We start from the raw sequence: 16,724 nt of genomic DNA, 5'->3' as shown, positions 1-16,724 counted from the left end.
AAGGAGGTGTGAGCTCTGACCTTCTGACTACCTGAGCAGGCCTTCCTTGCCTGTCGCCCCACGTGTAACATTGGGATCCATCATGTATTCAGCACACGTGTATGCAGAGCCAGACCTGTGCCTGTACTGTGAGAGGTCCTGAGGAGTCAGTGATGCCTAAGAAACAACCCCTTCCTTCCTCGGTCCCAGCCTGGGAGCAGGGTGGCCAGTGGTGGCAGAGGCGTCCCCACGTGTGGACATGCACAGAGGCCGAGACGGCCCTGATTGGGAGAAGCCACCTGAGAAGGAGGGAGGACCTTTTGCTGCAACTTCCTAAGCCATCCACGTTGGTGCATGGGACAATGAGCTAATGCAGGGAAACATTTTATTTAATTTATTAATTTTTTAAATTGCATTTTAGGTTTTAGGGTACATGTGAAGAACATGCAAGATTGTTGCATAGGTACACACATGGCAGTGTGATTTGCTGCCTTCCTCCCCGTCACCCATATCTGGCATTTCTCCCCATGCTATCTCTCCCCAACTCCCCACCCCCTGCTGTCCCTCCCCTAATTCGTCCAACCCATCTTAACCATTTTGAATTATTCAGTTCAGTAGTGTTAACACTGTTATGCAACCAATCTCTATAACTCTTTTCATTTTGCAAAACTAACACCCTGTACCCGTTAACCACTAACTCCCCAGTCCCTCTCCGCAGCCCCCGGTCACCTCAGTGCTACTTTCTGTCTCTACGAATTGGGCTACTCTAGGGACCTCACATAAGTGGACTCACACAGGAATAGCTCTTTCATAACTGGGTTCTTTCACTTAGCATCAGGTTTTCAAGTTTCATCCATGTAGTAGCACATGTCAGAATCTCCTTCCTGTTCGTGGCTGAATCTGATTCCACTGTGTATACACACCACATGTTCATTCATTCCCTGATGGACACCTGAATCGTTCCGCCTTTTGGTTACTGTGAATATCACTACTATGACCATGGTGTATAGGGAAGCATTTTAAAAAGTAAGGACCACAAATAGGTTGTTTATTATTATCTCACAGTCTTGTAAAAACTGACTTTCTCAAAGGTAGGGTTCATCCATATGTTGCTTCAATTTTTTTCTGTAACTAATGAACTATTCTCTGACCTGAACACATATTTTTAAGTCAGGGAACAGCACCAAAAGTCTTGTTGGGGAAATAAACAATATAATTATGAATGAATGGCTTCCATGGAAGAGGAACAGTGGTGTGGAGGCTTGCAGTAAGAACTTAGCCCAGCCTGGGCACCTGAGCTGAGAAAAGGTCAAGGGGGCTTCCCTATAACTGTGAGATTTCACTCCAGGCCTGCAGGCTGGGATCTCGGGCAATGAACAATGCTGACTGACATGTGTATCAGTCCATTCTTGCATGGCTATAAAGAAATGCCTGAGACTGAGTAATTTATAAGGAAAAGGGGTTTCATTGGCTCACAGTTCTGCAGGCTGTGCGGGAAGCATAGTGGCTCCTACTTCTTGGGAGGCCTCAGGAAACTTACATCTTGGTGAGAGATGAAGAAGAAGCCAGCACTTCATATGGCTGGAGCAGGAGGGAGGGAGAGAGAGAGAGGCAGCTGGTGCTGCACACCTTCAAACCTGCAGATCTGATGAAAACTCAGTCAGGGTCAGGAGAAGAGCACCTAGGGGATGGTGCTAACCCACTCATGAGAGCCCTGCCCTGTGATGCAGTCACCTCCCGCCTGTCCCACTGCCAACATGGGGGATTACAATGTGACATGAGATTTTGTGGGGACACAGATCCAAACCACATCCACACATTCATCCATCTGCCAGGGCTACTTGCTGGAGTCCTAGGTCCTGCCTTTCCATAACTGGTTGGCTGCCAACCTCCCCTGTGCCCGGCTTCCACAGCGGTGATCATCTGCCAGCTTGGGGCCCCCTCTCCCAGCTGCCACCTCTCTCCCAAGGCCGCCCAGCCCGCTGCTTCCCTGCCCAGTGGCCCTGGGTGCCGCTGGCCTTGGCTCCATGCTGAGTGCTCCTCCAGGGACTTCTGGTCTTCAGACTTCACCCCAGGATTCCAGGAGACACAGGCTCCATGGATCCCGGGGATAAACAGACCCCAGTTTCAAAGGGTTCATGCTGTTTTTAAAAGGTTATTTATCATGCACTTTTTTTCGTTTTTGCTTTTAAATGAAGATATCTGCCTATATTTTGATTGGTATTAAAAATGTTCTATGTTAATATTTTCTGACAAATGGAATGATTCTGGAACTGTGTAATATACAAAAGGATGGTTCATGCTGGATACACAAGGATTAGCAAAACTAACATTTTTAGTTAACTGCACAATTCTTTTTTTAGGAATTGACTGGCTATTTTTTTCCATTTTTAAAAATAGATTTTTTAAATAACTTAATGCAGATTCATTTATATATGAAGGTTGTTTGTAGGCCGGGCACAGTGGCTCATGCTGGTAATCCCAGCACTTTGGGAGGCTGGGCTTGTAGATCACTTGAGGTCAGGAGTTCAAGACCAGCCTGGGCAACACGATGAAACCCATTCTCTACTAAAAATACAAAAATTAGCTGGGCATGGTGGCGTGTACCTGTAATCCCAGCTACTCAGGAGGCTGAGGCAGGAGAATCCCTTGAACAACCTGGGAGGTAGAGAGCTTGCAGTGAGCTGAGATCACGCCACTGCACTCCAGCCTGGGTAACAGAGTGAGACTCTGTCTCAAAAAAATAAAAGAAAAAACAAAAAAAAACCCCACAAAGTTTGTTTATAGCAAACATTTGAAGGATGCCACATTTATGATGATTTTATAGCCTAGGTTTGTCAAAGATAAAGCCAGACACAAATCAATAAGGACAGACTTTGTTTTTTTATTTTTATTTTTATTTTTTTTAATTGCATTTTAGGTTTTGGGGTACATGTGAAGAACATGCAAGATTGTTGCATAGGTGCATACGTGGCAGTGTGATTTGCTGCCTTCCTCCCTTTCACCTATATGTGGCATTTTCCCCCATGCTATCCCTCCCCAACCTCCCACCCCCCACTGTCCCTCCCCTATTTCCCCCCGACAGACCCCAGTGTGTAGTGCTCCCCTCCCTGTGTCCATGTGTTCTCATTGTTCAACACCCGTCTATGAGTGAGAACATGCGGTGTTTGATTTTGTGTTCTTGTGTCAGTTTGCTGAGAATGATGGCTTCCAGGTTCATCCATGTCCCTACAAAGGACACAAACTCATCATTTTTGATGGCTGCATAATATTCCATGCTGTATATGTGCCACATTTTCCCTGTCCAGTCTATCATCGATGGGCATTTGGATTGGTTCCAGGTCTTTGCTATTGTAAACTGTGCTGCAATGAACATTCATGTGCATGTGTCCTTATAGTAAAATGATTTATAATCCTTTGGATATATACCCAGTAATGGGATTGCTGGGTCAAATGGAATTTCTATTTCTAGGTCCTTGAGGAATCGCCACACTGAATAGGGAAGAAGGTCCAGTGTGAACTAAGCTCAACGTCACCGAAACAGAAGGCAGGGGATACATAAAGGCTGTGCTCAGGGAAGGCACTGAGAGTGTTAAGGCAGCTTGGTCCATGTGACTAGGCAGCTAATTGGTGCTCATCTAATTGGAGGAAAAGAAAGAAACTCCTCCAGGAGGCAATGGGGCAGGTTAGAGGCAGGAAACCACCCAAGGCAGGCCGTCCTCTACCCAACTGACTGGGAGCAAAGCCAGGGCAAAGGCATTTCCCTGGAAGTTTCTGTTTCAAAGAGATGGCTCCCAGGTCCTTGTGGAGACAGTTCTCGGTGGTGGAAGATTTACGTTCTCAAGGGCAGACAAAGAATGCATGGTTGCAAGCTTTCCAAAGTAACTGCTCCACGATGAGGTGTAGGGGCCTCTCTGCCTATCACCAAGTTTTGGCTGGAACAAAGACTAAATTTTGTTGGAACAAATAAATGCTGGAAGCACTGAGTTTTCACTTGCAGGAATTTTAAGGCGGGCTGTGAACGTCTCAGGGACATAGCCTCATGCTGCTAAAAGCCAGGCTAGTGTTTGCCCAGATTTGTTCATGCAGAGGTTTGGACGAGTCATTATGTGTCTACCATCCTTTTGCAGTTCTCAGGTGCCCTCGGTGTTAAATTCTACCACTGAGTCATCAAGTGAAAAGCAAAAAGAAGAAAAAATTCTTCTTAAGGCTGATGTGTGTGCACGTGTGTGTGCGTGCATGTGTGTGTGCATGCACGTGTGCACACATATGTATATGTGTGCTTGTGTGTTTTCTTCCATGAGACTCCACAGAATATTTCCTGAGTGAAGGAATTTGGTATTTCTGAACTCTGTGCCTAGTGTATTTATCTAGTGTCTGAGTTTGCTACAGCCAACCTTTACATTTGGAGAGAAAAGTAAAAAGAACCTAGAAAAGTACCACAGGTGTTGGGTGCACGCCCCATAGTACCACAGGTGTTGGGTGCACGACGCCCCATAGTACCACAGGTGTTGGGTGCACGCCCCGTAGTACCACAGGTGTTAGGTGCACGCCCCGTAGTACCACAGGTGTTGGGTGCACGCCCCGTAGTACCACAGGTGTTAGGTGCACGCCCCGTAGTACCACAGGTGTTGGGTGCACGCCCTGTAGTACCACAGGTGTTGGGTGCACGCCCCGTAGTACCGCAGGTGTTGGGTGCATGCCCCATAGTACCGCAGGTGTTGGGTGCACACCCATAGTACCGCAGGTGTTGGGTGCACGACGCCCCATAGTACCTCAGGTGTTGGGTGCACGATGCCCCATAGTACCGCAGGTGTTGGGTGCACGCCCCATAGTACCGCAGGTGTTGGGTGCACGACGCCCCATAGTACCGCAGGTGTTGGGTGCACGACGCCCCATAGTACCGCAGGTGTTGGGTGCACGACGCCCCATAGTACCACAGGTGTTGGGTGCACGCCCCATAGTACCGCAGGTGTTGGGTGCACACCCCATAGTACCACAGGTGTTGGGTGCGCGACGCCCCACAGTACCGCAGGTGTTGGGTGCACGCCCCACAGTACCGCAGGTGTTGGGTGCGCGCCGCCCCATAGTACCGCAGGTGTTGGGTGCACGCCCCATAGTACCGCAGGTGTTGGGTGCGCGCCGCCCCATAGTACCGCAGGTGTTGGGTGCACGCCCCATAGTACCGCAGGTGTTGGGTGCGCGACGCCCCATAGTACCACAGGTGTTGGGTGCACGCCGCCCCATAGTACCGCAGGTGTTGGGTGCACGACGCCCCATAGTACCGCAGGTGTTACGTGCACGCCCCATAGTCACACTCCTGGGGAGGGTGTGCTTCCTCCGGATCGCAGCCTAGCCTGTCAGTCAACAATGGCAGGCTTGACTGAGCGGTGACAGCGTGGTCCCACACGCATGGCGCTCTGTCCGTGTGTGAGGCCCTGTCCTGTGGACCCAGAGTGCTTTACCTCTCGTCGTCCAGGGTTTCTACTGTTACCGTGCCCGTCCGTCACATTGGCAGAAGGTCAGAGAGGCCAACCTAAATAGCATCCACGTTTCCCAACCCTTTTTCAGTTTCCCTGTTCTAAAAAGGGGCATCAGTTAAATCCTTAGCAGAGCTCCTCAGGCGGAGGCACTGCTGGTACAGTTCCCTGATGCTCCCACACAGTTTGAAGAGTATGGAACTCTCAGCTCTCAGCATCTTTTTCTTCTCTTATATGTGCCTAAACAGACCAGCCTGGGCAACAGTACTTATTTATATTTCAGAGATGGAGCCTTGCTCGGTGGCCCAGGCTAGAGCAGTGGTACCGTCTCAGCTCACCACAGCCTCAAACTTCTGTGCCAAAGTGAACCTCCTGCCTAAGCCTCTTGGGCCGCTGGGACTATAGGTGTGCAGCACCATGGCTAGCTAATTATTTTTATTTTTGTAGAGACAGAGTCTCTCCGTGTTGCCCAGGCTGGTCTTGAACTCCTGGCCTTAAGCGATCCTCCCCTCTTGACCTCCCGAAGTGCTGAGATTACAGCCGTAAGCCACCAAACCCAGCCTGAATATATCTTTATGCCTCTTTATTTGAGAGATCCTAATCTCTCATTTGTACGGAGTGAAGCTGAAATTTCACCAATGTGTAATACTCGTTATGAAAGTATTCTGCTGGAAATTCCCCCAACAAGTAAAAACATTGATGTTTTTAGGTGAAATGGTTAATACTCACATGCGTCTTTGCACCTGGCTTGCAGGCGGTTTGGAATGAGATCAGCTAGTCTGTTTCTCATGATCCATGGAGTGCCCATGAACCGGTGGCAAGTTTGGGCTTATAACAGTGCAGGTCAGATGTGTTCTAAATGCAACACGATTTTTGCTCAGGATTTTTGAGAGCTCAGAGACGTACCTGACATCCTCACATTGAAGCCCTTAGTTTTACGGAGGCCCCGAGCACCCTAGTCCTGGGTCATGGTGTGTGTTGTTAGCCCTAGCTGGGTTTATTTTTAATATGAATTTCTATTTCTTTCCCTCCTTATGTGTTAACTTCCCTGATGGTTCCCAAATAAAATGAATAGGAAAGGAGGTACTGAGAATCATAAAACTGATTCTCTTGATATGGGACACAAGCCTGGCAGAGTTGGCCTCATATTGTTTTTAAGGGAGAATTACAATAACCAAAGTATGACATTTTGTTTCTTCTAGAGAATATGTTTGGTGGATAATTTGGAAATAAGGCAAAAAGCGACCAGCTATGGGGAAGGTATTTGAAGTTCCAGAACACCTTTCTGTTACCTTCTGGGGTAACTTTTCCCCTCATGTCTCTCGTGTGGAGCACAGGAGATTCTGTGTCTTGTGGACCCGGTGGCAGTAAGTTTGTCAGCGAGCTCATTGTTTGACAGATGGAAAGACTTTCCCTAGAGAAATAGTGCGGACCTTCAGTCCTGCCAATGCTGCCCGACAGAGCTTGGTGTGAGAGTGAAAATCAGATTAGGCCCACACTCACAGGTGCGACTTTTACCCAATCCATCATCAACGTAACAGTGACTGCCAGGGCTTCCTAAAGCATTGGTGCAGGTGATGCAGTGCTGAATTTGATCTGAATTTCATCTCCAACAGTCCCACCTACGTGTACACAGGGCTGCCTTGTATGCGTTCTGAGGCCTATGTGTTCCCTGTGTGCTTCCAGAGTTCTCAAGAGAGTTCTTAGGACTTGGAACTGGAGATACATGCAGGAACCAGGGGACCTGAATTTGGAATGTGTCATCGTGCTGTGAAATCATCATTTTAATCACTGTTAAATTCAAGGTGACATGCATGGAAATGTCTGGCAAATTTTCATCCAATTGGAGTCTTTTTGTTTCCACTGACCTTGAAAGTTACCCTAAGACTAAACTAAAATTTGAAGATAATTTTGAATTGGCACAGGCAGTGTCTGTCACATTTTAATGTACCTGCAGACGTGGATTGACTTCAGTGCACCTGGATGGGCCCAGTCTGAATTTCCAGTGTCAAGCCGTGCCATGCTGTGGGTCGCCCAGAGACCAGGCAGTGTGCGTATGACCTACAGGGATTTCTGATATTATCTTCTGACATTTGAACTGCAGACGTTCACCCTTTAATTGCGCGCACCTGCACGGTGGGGCTTTTGCTTGCCACAGTCCGTGTTCTCTTCTTCCTGGGCATGCTGTTTTCCAGCCGCCTCTGCAGTGAGCCAGGGGTGACCGTGGCCACAGCTTCCTCCATTCTGGCTGATGAAAAGTTGCCATTTCAGGCCCAGCCCATAAACTCCTTCTGCAGGAAACCTCTTGTCCGCCCTTCCCCATCCGCTGGACACGGTAAAGAAAGGGAAAGCGGAGCCTCTGCATGGTGTGTGGGGCTGGGGGGATCTGCTGTAAGTTCTAGGCTGTGAAGTGAGAACCCTTGAGATTTCAGAGTTTATTTGTTGCATCAGCCTACCCTGGCCAGTACAGCGTGTGAGGCCAGACTGCCGAATTTCAGGATTATATTGCTTACCGAGAACGCTTCTTATTTCAATCTAATTTCAAGATGCTTTCTCAATTACCTATTTAATTGATTGATGTGTACCTCTCATTTGAAGGGGAGGAGCTCAGATTCACACCTCCCTCGGGCTCCCTCTCTGCTTCCTCCCAGCCCAGTTAGGCCTGTGGTTCCCAAGCACATATTCTTGGGTCCTGCTCCAGACCTAATAAATCAGACTCTTCTGAGAAGCACTTAGGAACCTTACTTTAGTCACAAGTGTCAGGCTTTTCAGTAACCACATTTTGGAAATGTTTAGAAATTAGGCACAATGGCTGTGTAATGGAAGGAAGAAATGGATTGGAAATGACTGGCTTTTTAAACTTTCTGTTTTTAAGAGGGGTTTTCTTTTATGGAAAATTATTCCCTTCAGCTTTGGATTTTCTCTGTTTGGTTTACCAATTACTTTTCCCCCTTGGGAAAAAAATGTGTAGGAGTTAAGCTCTTTTACAATTTAACTTTCCATCACCAAGTAATTTGAACATTTTTGCATCTTGCTTTTAAAATGCCAAATACTGCTTCTTGTTAGGCCTGGTGTGTTGGAGTGAAATGAAATGGAAACCAGGCCTGAAGTATCCCTGAGCAGACAAATCAGTCGGGCCTCATACATGACCTTAACCTTGCTTGATTTCAAAAACACAAGGAAAACTTAACTTGGTCTAATTCTTGTAAATGCCTGTATTAAAGAAAAAAGGAATCTGGCCAAGTGTGGTGCTCTGTCTCTGTAATCCCAGCACTTTGGGGGCTGAGGCTGGGAGAGTCTCTTGAGGCCAGGAGCTCAAGACCAGCCTGGGCAACAGAGACGACCTCATATCTACAAACATTAAAAAAAAAAAAAAAAAAACAGGCCGTGCTAATTTTACAGGTGCACACCTGTAGTCCCAGCAACTCAGGAGGCTGATGCCAGAGGATGTCTTGAGCCCAGGAGCTCGAGGCTTCAGTGAGCTAAGAAGGTGCCACTGCACTCCAGCCTGGGTGACAGAGTGAGATCGTGTTTCTAAAAGAAATTAAAAAAAAAATAAACGAAATTTAAGCTCAACCCTTAACAAGCAGCAAACCCACTTATAATTATCTTACTAGGGACTTTCCAGTGGGCTAGACTAAGTAAGGCAACCTTGAACTGTAGCTAACCAAACATTTCCTTTCTTTTTTTATTGTATTTTAGGTTTTGGGGTACATGTGAAGAACATGCAAAATTGTTGCATAGGTGCATACGTGGCAGTGTGATTTGCTGCCTTCCTCCCGTTCACCTATATCTGGCATTTCTCCCCATGCTATCTCTCCCCACCCCTTGCTGTCCCTCCCCTATTTCCCCCCAACAGACCCCAGTGTGTAGTGCTCCCCTCCCTGTGTCCACGTGTTCTCATTGTTCAACACTCGCCTATGAGTGAGAACATGCGGTGTTTGATTTTGTGTTCTTGTGTCAGTTTGCTGAGAATGATGGCTTCCAGGTTCATCCATGTCCCTACAAAGGACGCGAACTCATCGTTTTTGATGGCTGCATAATATTCCATGGTGTATATGTGCCACATTTTCCCTGTCCAGTCTATCATCGATGGGCATTTAGGTTGGTTCCAGGTCTTTGCTATTGTAAACTGTGCTGCAATGAACATTCGTGTGCATGTGTCCTTATAGTAAAATGATTTATAATCCTTTAGCTATATACCCAGGAATGGGATTGCTGGGTCAAATGGAATTTCCTTTCTTTTACCTCCTTGTGGGTATTCTACAAGCCTTCCCCTTGGGTTACTAAGTGAGACTCCCAAACCACTTCTGCTTCAAAGCTGCCTGATTCCTGAATCGCTACTCACTCAGATAAACTCTAAAATTCTGTGCCTCGGTTTACCTTTCTAACAGGCGTATGCAGCTGTCTGCTGATATCCATGTTTGCCACTTTACCTGTCTGCAGGGTTTTCTGCTCCATGTTGGATCAATATGGTGAGGAGACTTAGCTTTATTCACGCTTGTGTGGCATGGCTGAAGCTGGTGGGTGTGACAGGTCAGATTCAGGCGCGTCTCCAGCAACCTAGGCAGCTCTCTTTTGCCTGTTAACACCGGAACTCCTCTGACACTTATGTCTTTTGCCTTTATTTCCATTGCATCGGTCCTCAGTGGACTAGAGCTATCCCTGTTAGAAAATACCAGTTACTGGACTCGAGAGTTGTGGGTGTATTTTTGTATTGACTGTACATTGCTATTTAAACACTGACCTCTAATAAAAGCACTTCTTTTTAGACCATTCAGAAATCTATGAGAACACCCGAAGTTCTGGTTTAACTGGCAATGTTACATGGTCTGCCATGGCAGGGAAGAGGCCCTCTGTAGACATACAGGTGCTGTGTGGACGGGAAAGGCCAATTCATACCTGGGATACGTATATGTTCTGAGGAGGAAGAACCACTTTTAACCCCAGCGCAAGGATGCAAAGGGCGCAGTGCAGTGAAACTGCAGCCAGGCAGAGAGCTAGTGTCCTGGGGAATGGGGCTGCATCACACCCATGGTGTTGATGCCTCCGGGTCAAAACACTGATCTCTCCTCAGTCCCTATGGCTTGTTAGAGTCACTGAAGGTGAGGTCATGCCACCTGGCCCTGCGACTCTCAGATTTTGCGATTCCTGCTGGAACCACAGATCCCAGGTTCATGGTGGCCTCTCCCATCATGGCATCACCTGCAGCCTGCTACAGAGCTTTGGGGGTTGCTGGGGCTCCCTCGTGAATTCCTTTCTCAGACTTTAGGTGTGGGGGATACCCGAGTCCCCCACCTATGTTCACATGAGTTGCAGGAAAACCCACTCTGACATCCCCGTTTTCCACGGACTTAGCCTGTCCCCTTACAGTGTGTGTGTGTGTGAGGGGGGCTGGTGGCTGATTTTCTCTGGCTGTAGGCAACTGCAAATCCAGGTTTCAGCAGTCACCTTATCTGAATGACAGTTCACCAGGGACCTCGAGAACTAAACCTTAGTGTTCAAGGTTCCGGTGTTGTTTAATCCCTTTTTCTATAAATACAGCCACATCAGCTTTAAAGCTGGTCCTTTCTGGTTCTAAAACCCTTAAAATAAATTCCCATGCATGCTCCCAGGCTCTTGCCAATACAGATATTAGAGACCCTGCAGCCTCTTCCGTGCGCCTCCTGGGGAACAGAACTTGGGGTGCTCCTTCCAGGCTGTGCGTGGATGTGACCTTGTTCAGGACCCGAGGCACTGGGTGGATGGTGCCATTCTTGGAAATAGTGTATCTTGGAAGTCAAGCTTAAATCTATCTATCTCCCGGTGCTGGATTCATTGCAGTATTTTTATGAGAAAAGCTTCAGAGGGTGATTTCTGGGGTTAGAAGTGACTGGTGGAAGGAAGGGGGCGGTCTGGAAAGTCCTTGGATGTGGGCAGCCATCTCTTCATGTTACCTCATGGGTCACGTGTAATTCTGGGGGGAGGTGGAGTGAAATGTGATGGAAATGAGACTGTTGCGTCACCAACCTCATTCTTTGCAGACCCTATTTGGCCATATTGGCTGCAGCCTACTTCAGCTAGTTTGGTTATCTCATGAGTGTTTCAGTGGCTGTTTCTTTCTTTTCTTACCTGCCACCTGCAAGCTCAAGAATTTCTGTTAGTTGCTGGACTCTTCAACTCGTTGGGGCACAGTTTCAGTTCCAACCTGGCAGTGAGTAGAGTCAGGACCTTGACGTGATGTGCAGTCTCCACTGCTCTACGTCTGTGCAAGAGATCGCCCCCGCTCCTCACTTACCAATCGAGCAGCCCAGCAAGGGAGCGCCCTGTGTGTGACTTTTCCTTGAAAGTAGCTTACTGATTTCTGTGAGTCCCTAACAAACACAGCTGACCTCATGGCGCCATTTGTGCGCATTTGTAAACTATCCCTTTGAAAGTAAAAGTTAACCCCCCAAAAACAGTGAGTTTAAATTAGCTAAAAAGTGAATGTCTGGCATATTAATTTTCTCTGAAGTTCACTCCACAGCCCCAAGGTTTTGGAGACATGGATGGGTAGAGTGTAGCAGCTAAGCAGGGGAGTTTCGAGGTGTTTGAAGTCACATTTCCCAGCATTTCAATCCTTTTTTCTAGGTTTGGAATATTGGGCAAGTCTCCATTTTCTCATCAACAAAATTGTGGTAAGACAGACGAATACTCCCTTTATACGGTGCTGTCAGGACTGAGTGACTCAGTTTGTGCCTAGTTCTTAGCACGAGGTCAGTCCTCAGGAAGCATCAGCCGTTGTGTTTTTTTTTGTTGTTGTTGTTTTTTTTTTTTTGAGACGGAGTTTCGCTCTTGTTACCCAGGCTGGAGTGCAATGGCGCGATCTCAGCTCACCGCAACCTCCGCCTCCTGGGTTCAGGCGATTCTCCCGCCTCAGCCTCCTGAGTAGCTGGGATTACAGGCACGCGCCACCATGCCAAGCTAATTTTTTGTATTTTTAGTAGAGACGGGGTTTCACCATGTTGACCAGGATGGTCTCGATCTCTTGACCTCGTGATCCACCCGCCTCGGCCTCCCAAAGTGCTGGGATTACAGGCCTGAGCCACCGCGCCCGGCCCCAGCCGTTGTTTTAATGAACCTCTGGAGGGGCTTACAGGGAATTCGTGAATAGAAAACGCTCACTGTTGTTCAAGCCCAGATTGGCACAATCTAAGAAGGAACTGCTGCCATACTTCCCAGTGTCCCAGTCCGTGTCAGAAAACTTCTTCTAGGGTTTAGGGCTCCCACAGAATCGGTCAGAGGTTGCAAAAAATGTGTCATCGTTCCCCCTCCCCCACCCCCACCCCACTGTGTAAGCGCAGCCCCCATCCAGGACCTGGAGTGGTTTTTTATTAAAACGTGTCTCAATTCAAATAGACGAAAGCACAGAACATACAATTCTCTACTGTCTGCAGCTGTCGCGGTCCCGTCGGTTTTCCATTTGTCTGTGACGGTGTGGCCTTACTTTAACGTGGGACTGCGGCACCTTCTCCAGGAGCCACTGCCGGGCCTTCGGGTGTCCAGCCCCCTTCCAGGTGCGTAGACGGCGGGTCCCGGAGCCCTTCCCGCGCCGTGTCATCCGCCCCCGAGCTGCAGGTGCGGCGTGGAGGGTGGCACCTGCCGACCAGCTTGACTGAAGCAGGGTTTCCCGTTCTCCGAGGGTGGCTCCAGGGGCTCCGTTCATGGACTTTCGCGAGAGTGGAGGAGGGCGCGTCCTTAGAAACGCCCCTCGTGCCCTATCTGCCAGAGAAGAGTCACCCCGACCCCCGTTTGCGGAATCTGCCCAGGGCCGCGCTCCCCAGAGGTGCGCGCCTACGAGGGGGCGTCGGGTCACCCCCCTGCGGGCACCAGCGCCCCGACCCTCCCGCGGCTCCCGGCCGCCCAAGTCAGAAAGGCGTCCACTCCCGGCTCGGGCGTTTGTGACAAGTGCGTTTATTCGCTTTAGAAATACAAACGTAGGAATCCAAATACAAACACAGGGGGCGGCCCAGCCCCGAGGCCCCGCCGGGGGCAGACGCACGAAGCGGGACGCGGGGCCGCCCGTGTCGCCAAGGCACGTCGGGCGCAGCTGCACCCTCATTTCACTGGGACGCCACGGGGAGCGGATGATTCCAAAGTGCGGTCGGATTCTGGAATCTCGGGGCGTTACCTAGACCACGGCTTCGCGCGCAGGAAGGACTCCGTGGAGCAGCGCGGGCCGCTCGCTCTCCATCCCTCCTGCCCGCGCCCGGCTGACCCTTCCCGGGACCCGCCGACGCGACTTCCTAGACAAGGGTGGGGTGGCTGTTGCCATCGAAGTCCTGAAAACTACTTTTGGCTTCTAGGATCAACTTGACCAGAATGCACGAATGACCAAGGAGTCGCCCAGGGCTGCACCCAGGTCACGACAGCGAGCTCAGGGGCCCTCGGACGCCAGAGGGACTCCGGATCAGGTAGGGAAGCTGGATTTTTTTCTTTAAGGAAAAAACATGATCCCACTGTGTCAGGAAATACACAGATGGCCACTTTCTCTCCCTCTCCTCTTTCCCCTCTCCCTCGCTTCTTTTTTATCCTAACCGGAGGCTTAGTAAGCTAATATGCTATCGCTAGAAAACTTCACTCCTTTCTACTTGTTTCAGCTAAATTTGGGGGTGATGGGTAGTGATACACATCGGTAAGTTGCTTCACTGTTACCACTGCACACACAGACACAAATACACAGACCACTGCATGTAAGCACAAGATGGCCTCTTGCTCCTAACAACACGCAGGTCTGATCCCTGAAAATAATTACTCTCCTAAACCTTTCACAGAAAATTCATGCCTAAACCACAAACCTTCTGCTCAGTACAGGAGCTGAACATAAAGGAAAACCCACCAACTAGTTGTACAAACGTATTAGCATGTAGACTGTGTTCACTAGCACAACATGAGCCATTTCAAATGTCAAGAATGATGGACAGTGTCCTTTAGAATGTTTTAATAAAATAGTTATTCTAAACAGATATGATAATAAGCACTCTAAATTTCATGAACATATCTTGACTTTGCCTATTTCTATTCAAAGTAAAAATGCCAGGATAAGTTAGGGGCAACCAGAGCCTACATCCAAATTATATAAGAAGCACAGTGATGGAGCTCACAAAATTTGCAGCTTTCAAAGATGCATGTATTTTAGTGAAAAAAGATAGTTCTTAGCCAATTCAATTAGTCCTTATTCAAAAGGAATAAAATAAACGACTGCGGTAAAAATGAGAGAAAAAAAAAAGAAAGAGAAAGCAATTAACAAACAACAATTGGGTGGAATGTTCTCCTAAATAGTAATTTTGAATTGTGATTGTGGCAGGACTGCTGGGGAAAACAGCAGTTCTGGACATGTTTTAGGCAAGCGAAATTTTGGACTAGGATCTGCTATAGTTTAGTTTAGAAAAGGCTCTAAGCCTTTGTGTTGAATCAATAGCTGAGTACTAGTAGGAACATGGAAGGGGACAAGAGTGAGTGATGATGTAGCATCGTTTACTTTTGCTAAAATCTTTCATATTGGGTGACAATTTAGAACCTGAGGGAGCAAGTTATGTGCATCTTCTACCACATTACTTCTTTTTTAATAATTATTACATTGGAAGCAATCTTTTTAATTGCTTAAGAATGCAACGTTTTTTCTTTCCTCTTTGTAGCTCCCAAGATGACCCTGGAGGTACATGGACCAGTGGGTGCGGCAGGCTGGATGAGGGTGGCCTGGGTCTGCCAAGGCTAGATGAGTGGGTGCCCTGATCTCCCCATCAGAGTGGCTGAACTGCTGCTCTGTGCAGTGGGGGCCTTCACTCATTCACAAAATTGATATTGAAAATCCTTCCTGATCTCCGAATAGGAACAGCTCTGGAGTGCAGTTCCCAGCAAGAATGCAGAGGGTAAGTAATCACCGCACCTCCAAATGAAATTTTACTGCCCAGAGACCAGGAGATTCCTGGGCAGAAAAGCGCCACGAGTCCCCAGCATGGCTGTTTCAGCTGGCACAGCAGATCTCCGCACAAAAACTCACACAAATCTGGGCAGCCATTTCAACTGACGCCTGGGAGACAAAGTTGCCCATTCAACTGAAAAAAAGGGGGCCAGGTGACCTGGCTTGGTGGGTCCCACCCACACAAAGACCAGCAATCTGAAACGCTGTGTATTGAGAGTTTCACAGAAAGCACTGCTGGACCTGGGAAGGTCATCCGCCACTGCCAATGCAGTCCACCATGACTGAGGCAGTTCTAACTAACTATACCTCTATAAACAAAACTGCAGGGAAGTTCACACAGCAGCTGGGCAGAGCCCATGGCAGCTCAGCAACACCTCTGTTGGCAGACTGTGACTAGGCTACCTCCTCACTGGGCAGGGCATCTCAGAAAAAAAGGCAGCAGCATATCAGGAACTTAGAGACAAAGCCCTACCTTCCTGGGACAGAGCACCTGGGAAAAAAAGGCAGTTATGAGTTCTGCTGCAGCAGACTTAAATGTACCTGCCCAGCAGCTCTGAATGAAACAACGGAGGTCACAGCTCTAAACCCTGAGCTCCTAGAAGGGATAGACTGTCTCCTCAAGCAGCTCTCTGACCCCTGTATATCCAAAGAGACAGCTCACAAAGGAGAGCCCAGGTTGACATATGGGGGGTATCCTTCTGGGACAAAGATGATACAAGAAGAAGAAACTGGCATCATCAACCCTTACTATTCTGCAGCCACTGCAGGTGATCCCCAAGCAAGCAGGGTCTGGAGCAGACCTCCAGCAGTCCTACAACAAAGGGCCTGTAAGAAGGAAACCTAAAAAACAAAGGAATAACTAACTTCTTCATCATCAACAAAAAGGAAGTCCACTCAGAGACCCCATCTGAAAATCACCAACCACAAAGACCACAGGAAGATAAATCCACTGAGATGGGAAGAAAGCAGCACAAAAAGGATGAAAACACCAAAAACCAGAACGCCTCTCCTCCTCCAAGGGATCACAACTCCTCACCAGCAAGGGAACAAGGCTGGATGGAGAATGAGTCTGATGAATTGACAGAAACACGCTTCAGAAAGTGGGTAATGACAAACTTCTCAGAGCTAAAAGAACAAGTTCTAACCCAATGCAAAGAAACTAAGAACCTTGAAAAAAGGTTTGATGAAATGCTACGAGAGTAAACAACAGCTTAGAGAAGAATATAAATGAATTGATAGATCTGAAAAACAAACAAACACAGCACAAGAACTTCCAAAGCAAACAGAAGTTTCAGTAGCCAAATTAAGCAGAAGAAAGGATA

The 16,724-nt window shown here is 48.1% G+C and overlaps 1 long non-coding RNA gene across 1 annotated transcript in view; it reads left to right on the top strand.

The window, feature by feature from the left end:
• The window catches only part of LOC135271085 (uncharacterized), a 135,137-nt gene extending 121,253 nt beyond the window's left edge, over nucleotides 1–13,884 (top strand). The window contains exons 2-3 of the long non-coding RNA XR_010339212.1: nucleotides 12,875–12,994; nucleotides 13,784–13,884. This is a non-coding gene — a long non-coding RNA (uncharacterized LOC135271085). The remainder of the gene's footprint in view (nucleotides 1–12,874; nucleotides 12,995–13,783) is intronic.
• The last annotated feature ends 2,840 nt before the right edge of the window (nucleotides 13,885–16,724 follow it).

Source organism: Aotus nancymaae, unplaced genomic scaffold (genome assembly GCF_030222135.1).
Source record: "Aotus nancymaae isolate 86718 unplaced genomic scaffold, 86718_ANA_hifiasm-v0.15.2.pri h1tg000075l, whole genome shotgun sequence".
In the NCBI taxonomy this organism is placed as follows: Eukaryota; Metazoa; Chordata; class Mammalia; order Primates; family Aotidae; genus Aotus; species Aotus nancymaae.
Note: the sequence above shows the minus strand (reverse complement) of the source record. Positions and strands in the feature narration are given on the sequence as shown.